This window comes from Hermetia illucens, chromosome 6, assembly GCF_905115235.1.
Source record: "Hermetia illucens chromosome 6, iHerIll2.2.curated.20191125, whole genome shotgun sequence".
In the NCBI taxonomy this organism is placed as follows: domain Eukaryota; kingdom Metazoa; phylum Arthropoda; class Insecta; order Diptera; family Stratiomyidae; genus Hermetia; species Hermetia illucens.
The window spans coordinates 43,293,565-43,310,889 of NC_051854.1; the positions used below are offsets into that span (position 1 = coordinate 43,293,565).

Sequence of the window (17,325 nt, forward strand, 5' to 3'; positions counted from 1 at the left end):
GAAAAGTTCCCTGCATTAGGTCTGGTGTTAGTGCCGTGTATGTTTTTTTCGGCTAATCCAGGATGTGGAATCTTCTAAAGACATCAGCAGAAACCGCTAACGTACACGATTAGTGAACGTAAATCCGCGCCTACATACTAAATCACACCCTCGTTCCACCTTCGCTCACCGCGCGGAACTGTCGTCAGATATTACTTCATCATGCCGATTAGCAATTATACTGTCATTCCTGAATGATTGTCGCTCGCCTTCCCTTTTTTATGCTATACGGAGCTCTTTTTAAGGTTTTGTGTAAACACAAAACTGTCGGTTACTGTCTGTCTGTCTGTCTGTCTGTCCGTCTGTCTGTCTGTCTGTCTGTCTGTCTGTCTGTCCGTCACACGCATTTTTCTCGGAGACGGTTGCAGCGATTGACACCAAATTTGGTGGAAAGGTGGGAACTGTGAACGCTCACTCATACAGTGAGTTATGATACATCCTTTTACAACGAATTTAAGGGGGGGTCCCCATACATGCAAAAGGGGGGTGTAAATTTTTTTTTCATCAAATATAGTCATGTGGGGTATCAAATTAAAGGTCTCGGTTAGTACTTTTCGAAGCCGGTCTTAGTTTTGACATTTGTTGGAAAGGTGGGGAGCGCGGGGAGTTGAAAGTGACCATTCCTTTACGGGGGCCATTCTCAGAAATCACCCAACCGAAAAATCTGAAAAAAATCAAGAGGCTGCCACTATATGGTGCCTGGGCTCCGAAATACCTTGCACACTGATATCTGCACAAATAAAGTTAATAATAGTATATTACTATAATTTTCAGTAATTCGCTTCAAAACCCCCCTTAAGTTCATGCTAGGACCACTAAATTTCGCAGAAATATAGAGTATGACATAGAGCATGAACTTACCAAGTTTGGTGGAAATCGCACTATTACTAACAAAGTTATAATACGTCAAAGTTGTCGGTTCTTTGCAAATTCAAGACTGTGAATGTCAATATCATCCGAAAGTGGATATTCTCACGTAATATATGCATATATTACATGCCACGTACTAAGAAATACACAAAACCTTTCGTACCTGAAGCGTCCAGCTTCCGGTTTCCCGACTTGTTTCAAATTAGTTACGAATGTCGCTAATTCCTGTCATTTATCTTAAGACTGGAGCATGTGGTCCACCAGATGATGCACGCTTGGGATGCTGGTCCTTCACGCCGCGAAGCAATTGCAATAGAATATTGCATGCTCTACGTTTTCTTCCTCGATTGGGGAGGTTGGGTATGTTGGTGAGGCGTCAGATATTTAAGGTACCTACTGGGACCACATAGAAACTGCGTTGGCTGGTAACTACAGGCTCCGTGGTGACGATTGACCCACATACGGATAATGGGAATCAGTTTATGCGTTCATCGACCTTTCGTTGAACTATCTCATCGGGTCTGTAATTTGATCACTGACGATGCCTCGCTCCTGATCAATTGCACAGCGTCTTGGGTTACTGTTCTTTTGATGTAGATTCGTGATATCTCTTCAGCCAAGATATCTACCAGTAACAGCCCGGCTATAACCAAAACCGCGTCGTCTGATGTCGTTCGAAAACCACAAATCACTCTCAGAGTACATAATCTGTACGAGCGCTATATGCCTCTCCTGATTACTTTAGTCGATAATACTGCAGCCTACATAGCGTCTCCTTGCTTCTTATGGTCTGAAGTATTCCGGAGTCTTTCGACTTGTCGTCAAAACGACTTCTGTTTTGTGATGTTCCAGCACTAGTCCGCCAGTTTCCAGCCAACTCTTGATCTTCCAGATCCCTTCATTGGCCGCTGCCTCAATCTCATAGGTGGGCTTTGCAACTATAACCACAGCAATATCGTCGTTAAAACTTGGAGACAGCAGCTCCATTCTCCGTCTCTCCATTTCTTTGCAATCTTCTTACGCGTGATTCTCTCACGCGCTGTATCCGCACAATTGTGTGACTGACCGAAATCCAGTTTGCCTCCGACCTGAGCATTTTCCCGATTAAGTTTTGGGGGTTCATGCCAACTCCCAGGACGCCGTTCAGGGTTCTTCTCTGCTCCCAGAATCTCGGACACTCAAACAGCACATGCTCCGGGTCTTCCGGGATTCCGCGACATCTGTAACAGTTCGGGGAATCATCTACACCGATGCGTAGAAACCACCGGGTCTAGTGAAGAATTGCGTGAGGTGAACCTCCCCGTGTCGTCGTTCAAGCCATTCCCTAATATCAGGAATGAGCTTGTATATCAACCCTCCCTTCGACGACTCGTCTCACTGTCGTTGTCAGAGTCTAGACGTTTCCTTTCTTGGCGTTCGCATGAACCTATTTATGTTTCTGATAGATGCGCCTGCCTCCGTCTGTGCAGGCATCGCATCTCTCTCGCTGATAGGTCAATAGGGACCATCCTTGCTATTATGAACACCGCATCATTCGAACTAGTTCGAAATGCGCTGCATACCCTCATCGCAGTCAGATGATAGGCAGAATTCATCTTCCTCCAGTTCTGTACGTTGTACCGCACGAAGAGAGTTAACAGCAGCCTGCTACACTGTTTTGGCCCACTTACGTTCGGCGTTACTCTGGCAAGGACCGTGGTGGCCTTTAGAGCTTTTTCGCAGTTGCACGATATATACCCTTTGAAACTCAGCCTCGAGAGTCACGCCGAGGTATTTGCTAGTCGGCTTTAAGACGATCATATGGCTTTCAACCTGCAGAGTGATCGTGTTACTTCTCCGGCGATTGGTAATGAGCATTGCCTCCGCTTTTTCCTCTGCCAGGCTCAGTTCAGCCCCTCAAGCCATGACCGTCTCGGTGGTGTAAACATCCAAATCTCCCGGTAGTTTTGCAACGATCACTATGGCCAGGACATCTGCAAATCCGACCAATGTAGTCTTCTCTGCTACGGGAAGCAAGAGCACCTCGTTATACATAACGCTCCCGAGCAGAGAGCCCAACACCTAGCCTTGTGGTACTCTCGCCGTGATGATGGTCCCATATCAGGGAGCTCTGTCCGACGGGTAACTCTCAATTAGCTTAGCCATGCATTCATTCTGGCGAATGACTCCATAATGCAGCCCCAGTTGGCGGAATTGAATGCATTTTTTACATCAACCATCACCACGGCACACCACTTGCCAGAAAGCGTCGCTTCCCGAGTCAAATTCACTACTCATCCCACCGTGCTAATAGTAGAGCGAGCTTTGCAGAACCCATATTGATCATCTGCAAAACCATTTTCGTCTTCCACGATTGGGAGCAATCTATTGTAGATGATACGCTCGAGCATCTCCCCTATAGTGTCCAAGAAACAGATACGTTAATAGGATGCTGGGTTCCCCGGTGTCTTTGCGGGTTTGGGCAACAACACCAGTTTTTGCCTTTTGCATTCTGGAGGAAATACGCCTTCCGCCATGCACGCCTCGAAAGTATTTATAAACCAATCAGGTCTGGTCCTTACCCCCAGCTTCAGCGCTTTATTAGGGACGTTCAGAAGTTCCGCTTCGGTAACGCGATGTATTCCATCCACTTTGACTCACACGTCACCCTATGGTGAGGAAAGGGCGGGGTTATGATTTTTCGTAGAAGTCGTGGACAGGTTACCTGGGGCGACCTTTGCCCCTGCAACTTCTTCATAACCAGCCTGTAGGTCATGCCCCAGGGGTTCATGTTGGAATCTACATACAGTCTTCTACAGCAATCTCTTTTGCTCCTACGAATGGCCTTCTTTATTCTGCCACGCAACATCCTATAATCCCGTTCGTCTTCTCCTGGATCACTCGTACTGCCTTCTTACTCGATAGCACGCCGATGCTAGCGCCGCGATTTCCCCATGCAACCAATAATTTGGCTGTTTGCTTGTAAACTCTCGCCTCCGGGGCATAATATCGTCGCATGCCATGGTCACCCATCGTATGATCCTCGATGCCATTTCGCTCGCTGCGCCATTCAGGTGATCATGAGCTGCCAGAGCTTCAGAGATCGTTTCCTGCTCGATCGCGCCTCGTCATCAAGCCCGGCATTCCTACTCGTTTTCTGCAAGCATTCAACTCGCCAGTTCGCCCACGCGACTTTAATAAAGATCATCTGGTGATCGTTGTGGGCACAAGCTCACTGACGTACCAGGTGGTTCCCGTCGCAAATGCGGTGCTCACGTACGTGATGTCAACGATAGACCCCAGGCCTCTCCCTCGAAACGTAAATGAGTTCCCAACAATGACAAGTACAACATCCAAATCGGCAAATGCCTCGAGCAGGATACGTCATCTTTCGTCTGTCCTTTGGCTACCCCATACACAGGCCCAGGCATTGTAGTCACACACTATGATTTTCGGCGCATGACTCCTTGCGTCCAGCACCAAATGGTGCAGCATCCCCTCGTACTGCGCACATGTTGCACTATGAGGAGCGTAACAGCTGTTAAAATGAATCCTGCCTTTGCTCTCACGAAACCAGCTTCCGGACGGCTGAATGGCCTGCCCGCTGCACGCCCATATCGCTGCTTTACCCATCTGCTCCCTAGTCCAAACACCATCACCGTAGTTGCGATATGGTTCACAAATAATGGCAACGTCAATTCCCTTCTCTCGGATGGTTTGTAGGAGAAGGTCTTCCGCCGCCTCACAGTTGTTCAGATTGATTTGAATCAATCTTATTTGAGCCTCGTATTTAGCGCTGTTCTCAACACTGGACATCTGCTACTGCCAGTAATTTGTCGGTTGTCGATGTCTTGCACTTCTTGGCGATATATCCCCCTCTTCCGCACTTTCTGCACCGCTTTGATCCATCGTGGGCGCTGGTGCACGCTGCGGCTATGTGCCCACAGTCGAGGCACCTGAAGCATCTTCTCATTTCCACTCGCTCTCGGAGTCGACAACTTTGTCCGCCGCATCGATTTGACTGCCAACTCCTGTAGTCCCGGACTTTCTCCTTCGTGGTAACCTCAGCGATGTCCTTGCACTCGATAGTTACCTCATGACGTCTGGCCCTTACTTCAGCCTCCTACCAAGACATTTTTCAACCTGACCGAGGAATTTCTCCGCCATTTTATCATTCGACTTCTTTAGCTCCAGCATGAGGTCTCCCTTCTGCGACCGCCTAATTCCGCTGACCCTGTTTCCTAGATCCCTAAGCTATGGGTCCGACTTAACTAGCTTAGGAATGTCGGCATAAGTTTGGAAATGACGATCACTTCCGGCCGTACCTTTCCCCTCTAATTCCTCTTCTTGGAGATAACCTTGCTCCATGTCTCCGTGTCTTGCATTTCATACTCTGCCTTCTTTGCAGGCATCACAGCTACCACCTTTTCTTTTACAACTTTGGCTGTTTTCATTGCCTGCTCACGTTAATAATAATAATAATAATAATCGTTGGCACAACAATCCATACTGGATCAGGGCCTTGAAGTGTGTTAGAGCACTTCATTCAAGACCGTAACGGTACACTACAGTAGACTGTAGGAGACAATGTGGTCAGCATTGCGCTCGCCCGAGATTATTACCCTGATTTGACTCAGGTACTCATTCACAGCTGAGTCGACTGGTATCCGACGTCAAATCACGATACAAATCCCTCTGCCACCAGCGAGATTTGAACCGCGACCTTCCGTATGACAGCCTTGTGCTCTAACCACTCAGCTATCCGGACTGCTCCCGTTACTTTGGAAAAAGCCTTTTCATCCTTTTGGAGATCTGTTGGGGTCCAGGTATTTTACTCATCCCTTCTTTTTCCAACGTTTTTGCCAAGTAACCTTTGCAGAGGAGGTGTCACCGGTGTTACTTGGGTGACTTTCTTACCTGGTTTAATTGCTCCTTTCTTCTCCTGGGCTCTGCCATACCCCATTCTGATACCTCTGATCAAAGCGCTAATATCCTGGTGGAAGTTCTTCCATTCCTCTATGAATTCACAAAGCTCCATTATCTTCAGACGGAGTGCGGCAAATGCCGCTCCCGAGTGGTATCACTCAAACCTCACTCACCATCAAACGCGATTGTCCAGAGCTAACCAATGTCCGGATTGGTATCAACTCTGCTAACTCCCGAGGCCAAAAACTCGCCATGGTGGAAGTTGCGGAGCAATACGCGAGGAAGCTTCTAAACAGCGGGCACGAATCCAAATGTTACAGATGTTTGGATTATGGGCACACGTCTGCAACCTGTCCGGGACCTGATAGAAGGGCAACATGCCTTAAATGCGGTCAGTCAGGCCATAAAGTGAACACCTGCAATGAAAAGGAAAGCTGCATCCTATGCAGGGACCGTGGCGCGTCTGATGAGAACGTTGCGCACCCTACGGACTCGAGGTGGTGTTCAGCCTTCAGAACAGAACTGGAGAGAGGCAGGACGCGGTCAATATGATTTCCATCCTATAAATCAATATGCACCGGAGTGCAACCACTCACCAGTTGCTAACGCAGGTTCGCTGCGGGGATCAAATCTGATTTAGTGCTCATCAGTGAGCAGTGCCGAACCAAGGTCACAGTTTCATGACAACCTGTTATATCAGGTACCGCTGCCATATGGGTTCGGGACGGCACCCTCCCCAGGGTTCATACCCAATATCGAATGAGGCAATGTCGGACTTTTGACGCAGGCTTGATACTTTGGAAGACATTCTTTTAGGCTCGGATGGGCGGATGCTGCTCCTGAGTGACTTCAATGCCACTGTGTCGCTGGTGGACGTGAGGGGTCCTTACTGATTTATGATAATTTTTGAGAAGGTAACTCCATAATTTGGGGCTGAAATTTTTATGAAAAATCGTTACTAGGTTTTCACTTCAGGCCTGTTTCCTTCCCCCTCCCTACCTCCAATTTCAAAAACTTTTAATTTGGTCATCAATGGAAATTTACACTTAACTCCGACCTTGAGTTACTAATGTAACGAACGATAAACACACCCACCATATCATTCAAATGAAGATTTTATAAAGTATCTTTTTGGTTTAATGTTGCCTTTAGCCCATTTTCGAAAATGTCAGGAAACATGAATCCCCGCAGGACATAATTAAATATTTCAGCAACCTTCTAACAGCCATGGGAGTATTCAGCGGTTGCTCCTGAAAATAAAGTCTGAGAAAATATTATGAGTTGAAAAGCTACTCGAAGTTGATTATTGGTATAAACCATGACTCCAATGTCTCAAGGGCAGTTCTCCGTTAATTACTGAGAAAATTCTTTGAAAACACACGCAAGCCAGGAGAAAATTTGAGATGAAATTATTTTTGAAATTTCAGTTTGAGGAGCTTCTTATCAAGTCAAAGAGAGACGCCCTTCCAGTGAATTTCGTCTGTGAAGCAGTTTTCACATTGACATTGGCAGGAACAGGCCCATCATTTTTATTTCACGTCAGATTGTCACACCGTTAGCTTCGCATCTATTTTGAAAATCGGTGATATCTCTATTTCCAGAATAGAAGTTAATAAAGACCATCTTTTCCACGAAAAGCTTTACGAACAAGGATTTTATCAACTCAGGCTTTAATCTGTCTAGTAGGAATATGGAAGGACCTCAAGGGATCCTAAAATCAATCTAAATTCAACTTGATTTTTTCGGCTTAATGTTTTACGGATACATCTTTTTGGGTCCAGAAATGTACGATGTCTCAACATACAGAGTAGACTTAATAAAAAAATGACATCAGAATGAATGAGGTTGGACATTTCATAACCATACAATCGACTAGCTACAAACCTAATATCCTTTATTAAATTCCACATCGATGATAGCCCAGGGAATATTCCACTTGACCCAAAATTCCTATGAGTAGAATTGACATTGAAATCAAAATCATTCTTTTCAGACAAACTCTGATTTAACCTAGGAGAACGTCATCATTTTATTATGAGATTCCCTACGGCCGTTCCCAGTGCCAGGCAGCTTCTTAGCAACTGAGCTCCTACTTCCATCCTTTCCCTGCACATCAATGGGAGGTATTTTGCTATACAATGCCTGGAATGGCAGGTATGAACTAACGAAATGGAATTCTTATATTTGGAATGCTCTCTCCACATCACCACTGGCTTTTTGTTCCCATCTATCAAATCAAGAATTTGAAATTACGACATTTTTTGTCGAGCAACTGGAAACAGCCTCTCGGAATCCTAAGTGGACAATATGACTAGGATAAAATCACATTTCATACGTCCCTAGCTATCCTCTCCGCCAAACAAAAGCATTCGAAAGAAAGGTTGACATGCCATCAGCCTGCGTATCCGTCAACTAGGGGAATCTCCACAATCAATGGAAAATCTGGAATGAATGGTCAGAGCTGACGGTGGATGGAGGAGAATCGATAGAGCTTAGTCCTGGATCAGTGGTATCGAACTTCTACGTAATGGGAATGTAACAAGCAGTTCTGAATTTTCGACTGCAGGAGAGATTGATGTGGAATAAGGCCCTCTGAAAGCCAACCTATCCCTCTCCGAGGTTGATATGTGGCTCTCCAGGAGCCAAGCCTCACGTCTACCAAGGCCGCCATCCTGCACGAGCTGACTCTACTATTAACAAATCGCCACGGATCTAGATCGAGGAGTCGAAAAAACATCTCCCCCAATCCAACTGAACCTCACAGGTTCTTGGTAGTCTCGAGTAAACCTGACCTAACCATGCTAGATTGCGGGGGCTATGGTACGGCGGACCTCTGAATCTCCATACTCATTGGGATTACATGACTAACCTATAAGGCAAAGCAACAGATCAAACAACAAGCAAGCGGGACTCCGTACCTCACACAAATTGCCCTAACAGGCGAAGGCACATTTCCCGAAACACTGCGAGCAAGCTGACCACACCCAAGAAGAGAGACGTTGAGAGGTCAAGCGGTGGAGCCTGGGTCAACACTAACCTACTGCGAAGACTACAACCAACAAAGATCTCCGCTAAAAAAGAAAAACAGTGACGACCATATCAAACGTAAGGAAGTGACGCAGGTGCTAAATGACATCCGCTCTATCTGAAGAAAGGCCTGAAACCACAGGAGGCCTTTCAGAAAGCTCAGGAGAGGATATAAAAGCTACGAAAACTAGCTACGAAGAAATATGCCTAAGAGACTTAATGCCAAGCCCAAAAGAGGGGGTTAACGCTGGAGCCAGGAGACCCCCCGCTTGCTACGTAAAAAACAAAAAACTGCCAGAATGGAAAGGAATGAAACTGTCGACATATGCTAGAGATGATATTCCAGAGGCACATATGGTGACGGTCAACCCTCCCAAAGCCGCTACGATTGAGGCGAGGAAGCTCCTATGCTTCCTCATCACTCAAAACATGGATCTCCATACAGAAATAAGAAGAATTTTTGGAAGCACGGAAGAGGGCAAGTGCAAACTTTCCTTGATCGGGGTAGACGACCAATCGCTGGAGGCAATTAAACATCGTAACTGACCTACCTACAAGACCTACCTAAATCTCTACCGAACTAAGGAGTACGACACCCATGTTGAAACGCAACACTACGCTAAGGCCCGAAGGTCTGTTCTCGCTTGAGCATAACTGCAACCCCCATGAAGCTCCTTCTAGGGGGCCAACCGCAAATAACCGAGCTGTCCTCCCATACAACAGGAGTTCACCCGAAGTATGTGAGTTCAGGGGCTTTTTCGGTTTCCATGGCACCAGTATACCCCTGGTAAGGTTTCGTGACCAATTTGCCACTTCAGATGAGTCCCCGTGCAGACTCGGGTCTGATCGCCCTGATTAGGCCTTTGGAGCATTCGCCTACTGAATCACGGCCGGCAAACCAAAGTGATTAGAGCGTCTCCCGGTACCACCACTATGGAGGTTCTCCTCGGCCACTTGGTTTTGGTTTGTCCGATAGGGTTGCCGCCACATCTTCCTCGCCGCCACCTCTGAGCAAATCGCTGGAGGCAAATAAACATCGTAACTGCCTAATCAATTATTGATTTTTTAACATACCTGTGCACGTGCACCGTTAGAAACCAAGGAAGGATATAGGCCATTGAGGCTGAAAGGGTGGGATCCAGTTGGCAATTAGACCTGCTGCCTACAGAAGGAAGAAGCTGCATGGTCTTGATATAGGCCTTATACAGCTGAAGTCGGACAGGAAAACACAAAGAAATGCCATGTCGAAGGAGGAGGCTGACGCTCCGACAATGAAGGAGATCTCCAAGCACCAACACAATCAATGGCCAGCATTAAAATAATCCAAGTAAACCTCCACCACGCAAAAGCTGCATCCGAAGTAATTGGAAAGGCTAGCTCCAAGGATAACATTGGAATAGTGCTAGCTCAGGAACCCAGGAGGTACCGGGGGCAGATTCGCGATCTGCAAGGAGGAAGAATGCAGGTAATTTGGATTTCTTTTACGAGAAACCAAGAACCAAGTACTTCTCAAAAGGTTTTTCAGAGTTTTTGACTGAAGCCCTCATGGCTGTCCAAGTTGCACTGCAGGCCGGGAGAGGAACTCGCGAGGCAATCATGGTATCAGAATACCTCCTAAGAGATAACAAACAGATTCCACCGGAATGGGTCGTTAAACTGGCGAAATTCTGCGAGAGGAAGGAGGTATCACTCCACTCGGCTGCGATGCGAACACCCACCATGACGTCTGGAGAAGCAGCGAGATTAATCGTAGAGGTGAGTAATTTCCAGAATTCATTCGCAATAATAAGTTTGAAATTGAAAATGTAGGGAATGCACCAACATTCGTTAGAAGCACCAAACAAGAGGCATTAGCTATAACTCTTGGGAACACTCTGATGAGCGGCTTGATCAAGAATTGGAGGGTGTGAAATGAGTCTTCTATATTGGATCACAAGAAAATCAAATTCAATATTGAGAGCGACTCGGAAGTAAATAGAATAAAAAGGAATCCCATGGGAGCAGACGGGAACTCCTACGCAAGACACCTGAGTGACAACATGGTTCATCTACAGATGAGCGGTGACACCAGGAACAAAATAGAACTAGAAACAATGGTGGACGCTCTCAACAGAGTCATCATTGACGCATATGAAACCAGCTGCCCAGGTAAGACAGTCAAGCTACCAAGGGGCGGACCCTAGCGTAGCCAAAATGAGAGAGAAGCTGAGAAAACTCTTCAACTGGACGAAACAAACCAGGTACTGGCAGAGATACGAAAGGGCACTGACGGCGTATAGCAACGCAACAGGAAAGCTAAGCGAAAGAGCTTGAAAGAATTCTGTGAAGGAATAGAATAAACCATTGAAGCATCCAAGCTACATAAGGCTGCAGCCAGAGACTAGTCAATATCTTCTGTCTGTCTGAAGAAGGAAGAAGGGACATTCACCGAAAATGAGGAGACCAAGATACATTTGCTTCTTAGAACTCATTTTCTGGCCTCCTACTCCACGGCAGAAGGCAATAGTATTCTGCCTGACAACTAAACACCCAGAGAAAGAAGGGGGAAAACGTGGCCTGGAAACAAAAGAGGTATGCTCGGAAGCTAGAGTAAGATGGGCAGTGGAAACCTTTAAACCACTGAAATTACCCACAGTAGATGGCATCTTTTCAGCACTTCTCCAAAAAGGACTAGAAATCCTCCTAGAGTCTTTTCTACGGGTCTTGGGATATATGTATACCAAGGGCATGTAAACAAGCAAGGGCAGTCTTCATTTCGAAAAGCATCCTTTTCACCCGAGATCTTTTAGACCAATCTATCCCACATCGTTCGTACTTAAGACAATGCGAACGTCATCGATAACTATCATATATTAGATTTGTTTGAGGATTGAGGGATTCCTAGCTCGGCATCCAGTTAATGTCGGGCACGATGAATTGGAAAGAAACTTTCTTCCACATTTGTGGTCCACGGACCCCTCTTTTAGAGTTAAATACCCAAAAATTCAAAAAAGTAACTGACGGTTTCGTCCAGTTCAGAGGCAACTCATCAAACGCTGCCTCACCTTTGCCCTGGGATCAGCGTAACCGAAAATGTGAAAAGAGGTTTCCGGTCCGACATCAACTGGATGGACTCCCTCAATCTTCCACTTCTTTCGCTTTGGCCTAATTAGGATCTGAATGTATAAGGCGGATTTCACTTGTATATAATTCGCACTCATGCCATGCTTGGGGTTATACATAAAGGAGCGATAACCACCAGTAGCCACTTTTGGTCACGCTACTGCCACGCCTTTGCCATAGACGAAACCGTCAGTCACTTTTTTCAATTTTTTGAATTATATTAGAATCAATCTTTTAATACGGAGTCCCCTACATCCCTGCCAGCAGGCTTACTGGCAGGACGGTTAACCGAAACTATTCTGCATCATCTGACTGATACATCAAGGGATGCTATAGAAACAAAAGAAATAGCACTGTCTGCGTTGTTTGGCATCAAAGGAGCGTTCGATAACACATCGCAAACAAATGTACATGCCTTAATCCGTAAGAGTGCAGAGTTGGTGAATGCCTTTACATACAGAGTGTTGTACCCCCGCAACAGTGCTACTAACTAACCACCTCCCTCTCATCAGAGAACTAGCCTGGAACTGTTTGGCACTATACTTCGGGGTAGCCCTCCCGCTCTCCCGGCTTTGAGGGCTTTCAAGTCAGGGAATTCCTTTCACCAACTGAAGGGGAGGGGAGGAAGGGAGTTGTTAGTTCCAATACCTCCGCCGGTCAGGTTCAATCTTCTTCACAATAAGAATAGCCCGAACATAATGCGCAACACAACAGCATCTGTCCGCGGTCCTCAGAATCTTTGTGTCAATGAACTCCCCTGTGTCTGCATAAAGCTGCTGACGAAAGCCTTTCCACCAATAGGAACAGGTGTGATCAGCGCCGTCGGTCCCTCCAATGCAGAACTCGTAGTCAGGAGATCGTGCTTTCCAAATCTTGTATAGGTAAGACTGAAAACCTACATGTCTACTTAGAAGTTGGGTAAGGAAGTAATCAATCTCACCGTGCGCTAACCAGTGTAACCAACATAGCACCATTCATTAGAAAGCGCATGCTTGATCACCTGAGAGCCACTACATTACATACCTTGGAGGTGAAACAAGTGACAGAGTTCAAATATTTGGGAATCACACTAGACCAAAAACTACTCTGGAAGACACATGCTGAAAAAATGTGTCAGAAAGCTACAAGGGCTCTGATGACTTACAGGTCCATAGGGGAAAAGAGGGTTGCACCCCAAAAACCCTGCACTGGATATACACTGCAATAATAGGGCCAATCATTACCTATGGGTCGTTAATCTGTGCAGAAAGAACCATGGGGCAATGAGAACCTGCCCAATGGTGTCCCTAGAGGTCCTTTCTGGTATTGACTCCCCTCCGCCTGTACATAAAGACACAGGCAAAGAGGGCGATCTTCTGAATGTCCGGGAGTACCAGTGAAGCAGGGAGTTGACTAAATCGAAGGAAAATTGATATTCCTACTAGGCGGCATCCCGAATTACTGACACCAAGGGACAACATGAAAACTAGGTTTCACTCGTTGGAGCAACAGGGCAAACTTAGGAAGTGTGGCATTGACATACGGTTTAAACAAGCAACTGATTACCTGGTATACTGTTGGATCCCTTACGGTACAGGGAGTAGGCCTGTGGGTAAGCATACCAGCATATTCCAGGCGGAAATATACGCAGAGACAGATGTGGCTCCTTCAACCTAGGAAGGAACTACATGGGGCCTAGCATTGCTATTCTTCCTTAACACTTTTCAACTCTTCTGTTAGAAACATCCCTGAACATTGCTGTGTGGTCGTAACCGTAACTATCGAACTTTTGAAGCTGTACAGCGATCAAGTGGAGGTTCTTCTTCAAAAGGAACTTTCGCTCTGTAGACTGTTCCTCCTAACTTCGCATCCCGAGTCTCCCTCTCCCATTATTTTCAGTATTGGCCCTCGTAGTACAGGTTGTGCGGACATTCTTTAAGTCTCCTTCACGGAGCTCGAAATCTTCTTTCACTCCCCGATCCTGCGATTATGCCGGTCCCCAACGCCCTACAGCTTGAATCCTGTGGGTCAGTCTCCTTCCTTGGTTCAAAGCGTGGGTTAAGCCGCTTACTTGCTCCTTCGTCAGACAACTATCCATTGGCATCACCAACCGCTCATTTCGACCTAAAAGATAGATCCACGAGCCGTATGAGGTAGCCTCAGGACAACCATGAAAAGAGGTCGTTGGTCTTGCTTTATTGGTAAGTGAAGGACCCAATTTGTTATGAACGTCGGTGTGGGAGATGGTTGGAAATTTGGACCGCATCAACACAGTGATTTTCAGAGTTCAGAGATCTACAAAACGTGATCCAAAGGGGGGGAACTGCCGCCATTAAAAGAGATGCGGCAGGATCGGTTGGAAGGGTAAAAGGCAACCCATGATGTAACATTGACAGAGGTGAGTTTGGACAAAAGTGTCTTTGCAAAATCAGTGTAGATAGTATGCACTTCTTGCGTGAATTTAGACATTTGGCCACGAAGTTAGTCAAGGCAGTGGGCCAACACTTAACAAAGCCGTGTTGTTCATTATAATGTGGGCAAAGTAGGCGAACAACGTGTCGCTGACATAACTTTCCAAAATTTTAGAACAGGAGGAGAGGAACAAAATGGTTCAAGAGTGCGGTCGCCCCTTTCCATAGGTTCACAAAATCATTCCTTTCGAGGATCTTGTTGCAAATAATGGAGAGGGGAGGGGAAATTAATTGACCAGTGTTAAACGAAAAAAGTGAGGAAGACCGTCTATGACCACAGCCGACACTGGGGTTAAGCTTGTTAATGAGGTACTCGACAGGAAGAGGAGGAAGGAACACTGCAGGCTGTAGAAGAGGGAACATTGGCTGAGAAAAACTAGCGGCGGACTGAATGAGAAGATAATTGGGGGGAGTCAGCGGAGGAGCTAGAGAATTTAATGGAAGGAGGGTATGATTGCGCGGGACTGGGGGAGTTGCGAATATAAACATTAAGGATTCGACCAAGGAGCCCAGACTTTTGAAAAAAAAGTCAGCATATGTTTTATTGGACAGGAACTTCCTCTTGCCAGTGAGATTCTGACGGAGTTTTTTGTGTACTCTAATGGGAAAGTAGACAGGGTTAGAGCACAGGGGCTTAGGAGATTACGGGATGTAACATGGAAGAAGATCTGATAAAAAAGTATAGAAGAGAAGTGGTTGGTCACACGTTAATGGGGAGAGGAAGAGAACCCAATTGATTATCACCATTGCCACTTTTGAAATTTGCCTTGCGAAAGTTAAACTTGGCAGTCTTTCGCACGACAGGGAGCTGGAATCGGGTGATCTAAAAATCAAAATCGAGGGCAAGATGATGCAGGCGAGGAGCAGGGTGAGAGGAGACAGGGGGGGGGGATTAAAAAGCAACGCGCAGGTGATTTCTGGAAAGGCTCAATTTGGGGCTTCAAAGTGTTCATGAAAATGCATAAAGGAGTGTAAAAGGAGCTGAGAAGAGAAGGGAAGGTTGAGAGTACTAGGACAAGAGAGTACAGGCAGATTAAAGTCACCACTGAGAATCACAGGGGGAGAGAGGACCTCGGATAATATGTCGAAGAAATCTTCATACAGAAAAGGGGAGCCAAGACCGGGAAAATATACATGGGATATGCCAAAGGTGCGTATGTTTGACAAAATGACTCATACGGTGCAAAGTTTAGTTTCCACGTGAAAAGGGGACTTAACAGCTTTCAGGCTGCCTCCGCCAAATGCAGTGCAGTCGCTGTCACAACGAAGGACAAAGTAACAACATTGAGGAGCTGCGAATCTAAAATTTTGTCATCCAAGCAGGTTGCAGTAATACAGATGACTTGAAGTTGGAATTCCAAGGTAGATAACTTGACACTCGACAGCTTGGCCCCTTTTATAATTTTGTGAAAATGAAATTATGAAAATCATTCAAGGTTGACATTGCAGGCCTGCAGACCGGAAATTTTCCCGAAGCTTGGTCCTCAGATTAGACTTGATAAAGAGCCCTTGCGGCCAAAAAGACGACTAGGGGATACCGTCGAAGTCGCAGGTATATATAACTATGAAGCAAGTTATCACTCGGTCCGCTGCGAAGAGGCATCCTTTGTCAGCTTCACACATGGGAGAGATGACGGAGTTGAATTGGCTTTGCTTCTGATGCAGGTCAGAATATCGCCAGAAGTGGTGGAGTAAGCTAGCCTTGACTCGAATAGTTGTTTCTGAGATGAAGCCACGTTCAGTAGGCAGCCGCATAAGGGACATGAGACCGGAATGACTGCAGGGGTGGCCAGCGGTTCAGCGACGGCAGATATCGATGGGGTGCTGGAAGTAGCGTGCGGAAGCGCCAATGTACGATCACAAACCGGAAAATGTATCATTAGGGGATTATTGGAGAACCCCCAGAAAGGGCAGAGCTGAGATAATTTTGGTTAAATTTTAGATTCAGCCTTCTGTATTTGTCCGTGCACTTCCTTAGAGTGGTCCTTTCGAAGCGTTGGGGGAATCAGCTACGTTGGGGAAGATCGTAGCCCATGCTGGTAATTAGGGTTTTGCATAAGAGGAGTTTCATGGCAGAGAACGTGGCCCGAGAAGAAAGGAGGTTTTTCTTAATGCAGCTGAGGTCTTAGAAACGTTTGCTATTGACCATCAAACGTGTCAAACGAGAGGGTATTTAATGTTTGATTTTGATGTGACGTTGTACAGCTTGGGCTACTTTTGGCATAGGTGAAAAAATATGGGAAGTAAGTATATGTTATACAGAGAATTGTTGGAAAGATTAGGGATTAGGATAGAGCCTTGTGGGACTCCTGAGTCCACAGGGAAGTTGGTGTAAGTTTTAGCTAAGGAAATCTACAGGTATTCTAAGTAAAGGGAGAGGTCTATTTGACTTGATTGATTTTAAAAGCAGATCCTCTTTGTAGACTTTGTAGACTGGTTTCAAGGTCCAAGGAGCAGCCAATAGTGCATTGGAGGTTCTTCAGATGATTGAGGATGTAGTAGATAGAGAATTGCCTGTTGAGGTGGATTAGTAAAATGCATGTTACAAATTTCTCCAATATTGGGGGTGACTGACATTCAAGCTGCTCTAAACATTAACCCCTCGGACACCCTTTACAATGGTGGCTAAACCTGAGAAGTTTCTACTACACTAAGGGCATCCAAAGCATAAATATGGAAGATTGTATTTAGCCTCTCCACGTGGTAAAAAATCATAGACTTCGAATCCACACGCGATTACGAGCAATCAGGTCACTGCCGAGGTGCGGATTTTGTAGGCCTCAACAAGTTCATGCCCCTCCCCCCCCCCCCCCCCGCGAAGGCATACTTTCGAATTCAATCAAAAGGCTGCACTTAGCGCCTACGGCGCAGCTAGAAGAAAAGAAAAGCACTTTGGGAGAAACTGGAAATCCGATGTCGGCCGGTGGGCTGC

The 17,325-nt window shown here is 46.2% G+C and overlaps 1 protein-coding gene across 1 annotated transcript in view; it reads right to left on the reverse strand.

The window, feature by feature from the left end:
- Window positions 1-17,325, reverse strand: part of LOC119660543 (basement membrane-specific heparan sulfate proteoglycan core protein-like) — a 447,358-nt gene that overhangs the window by 22,338 nt on the left and 407,695 nt on the right. The window lies entirely within an intron of this gene.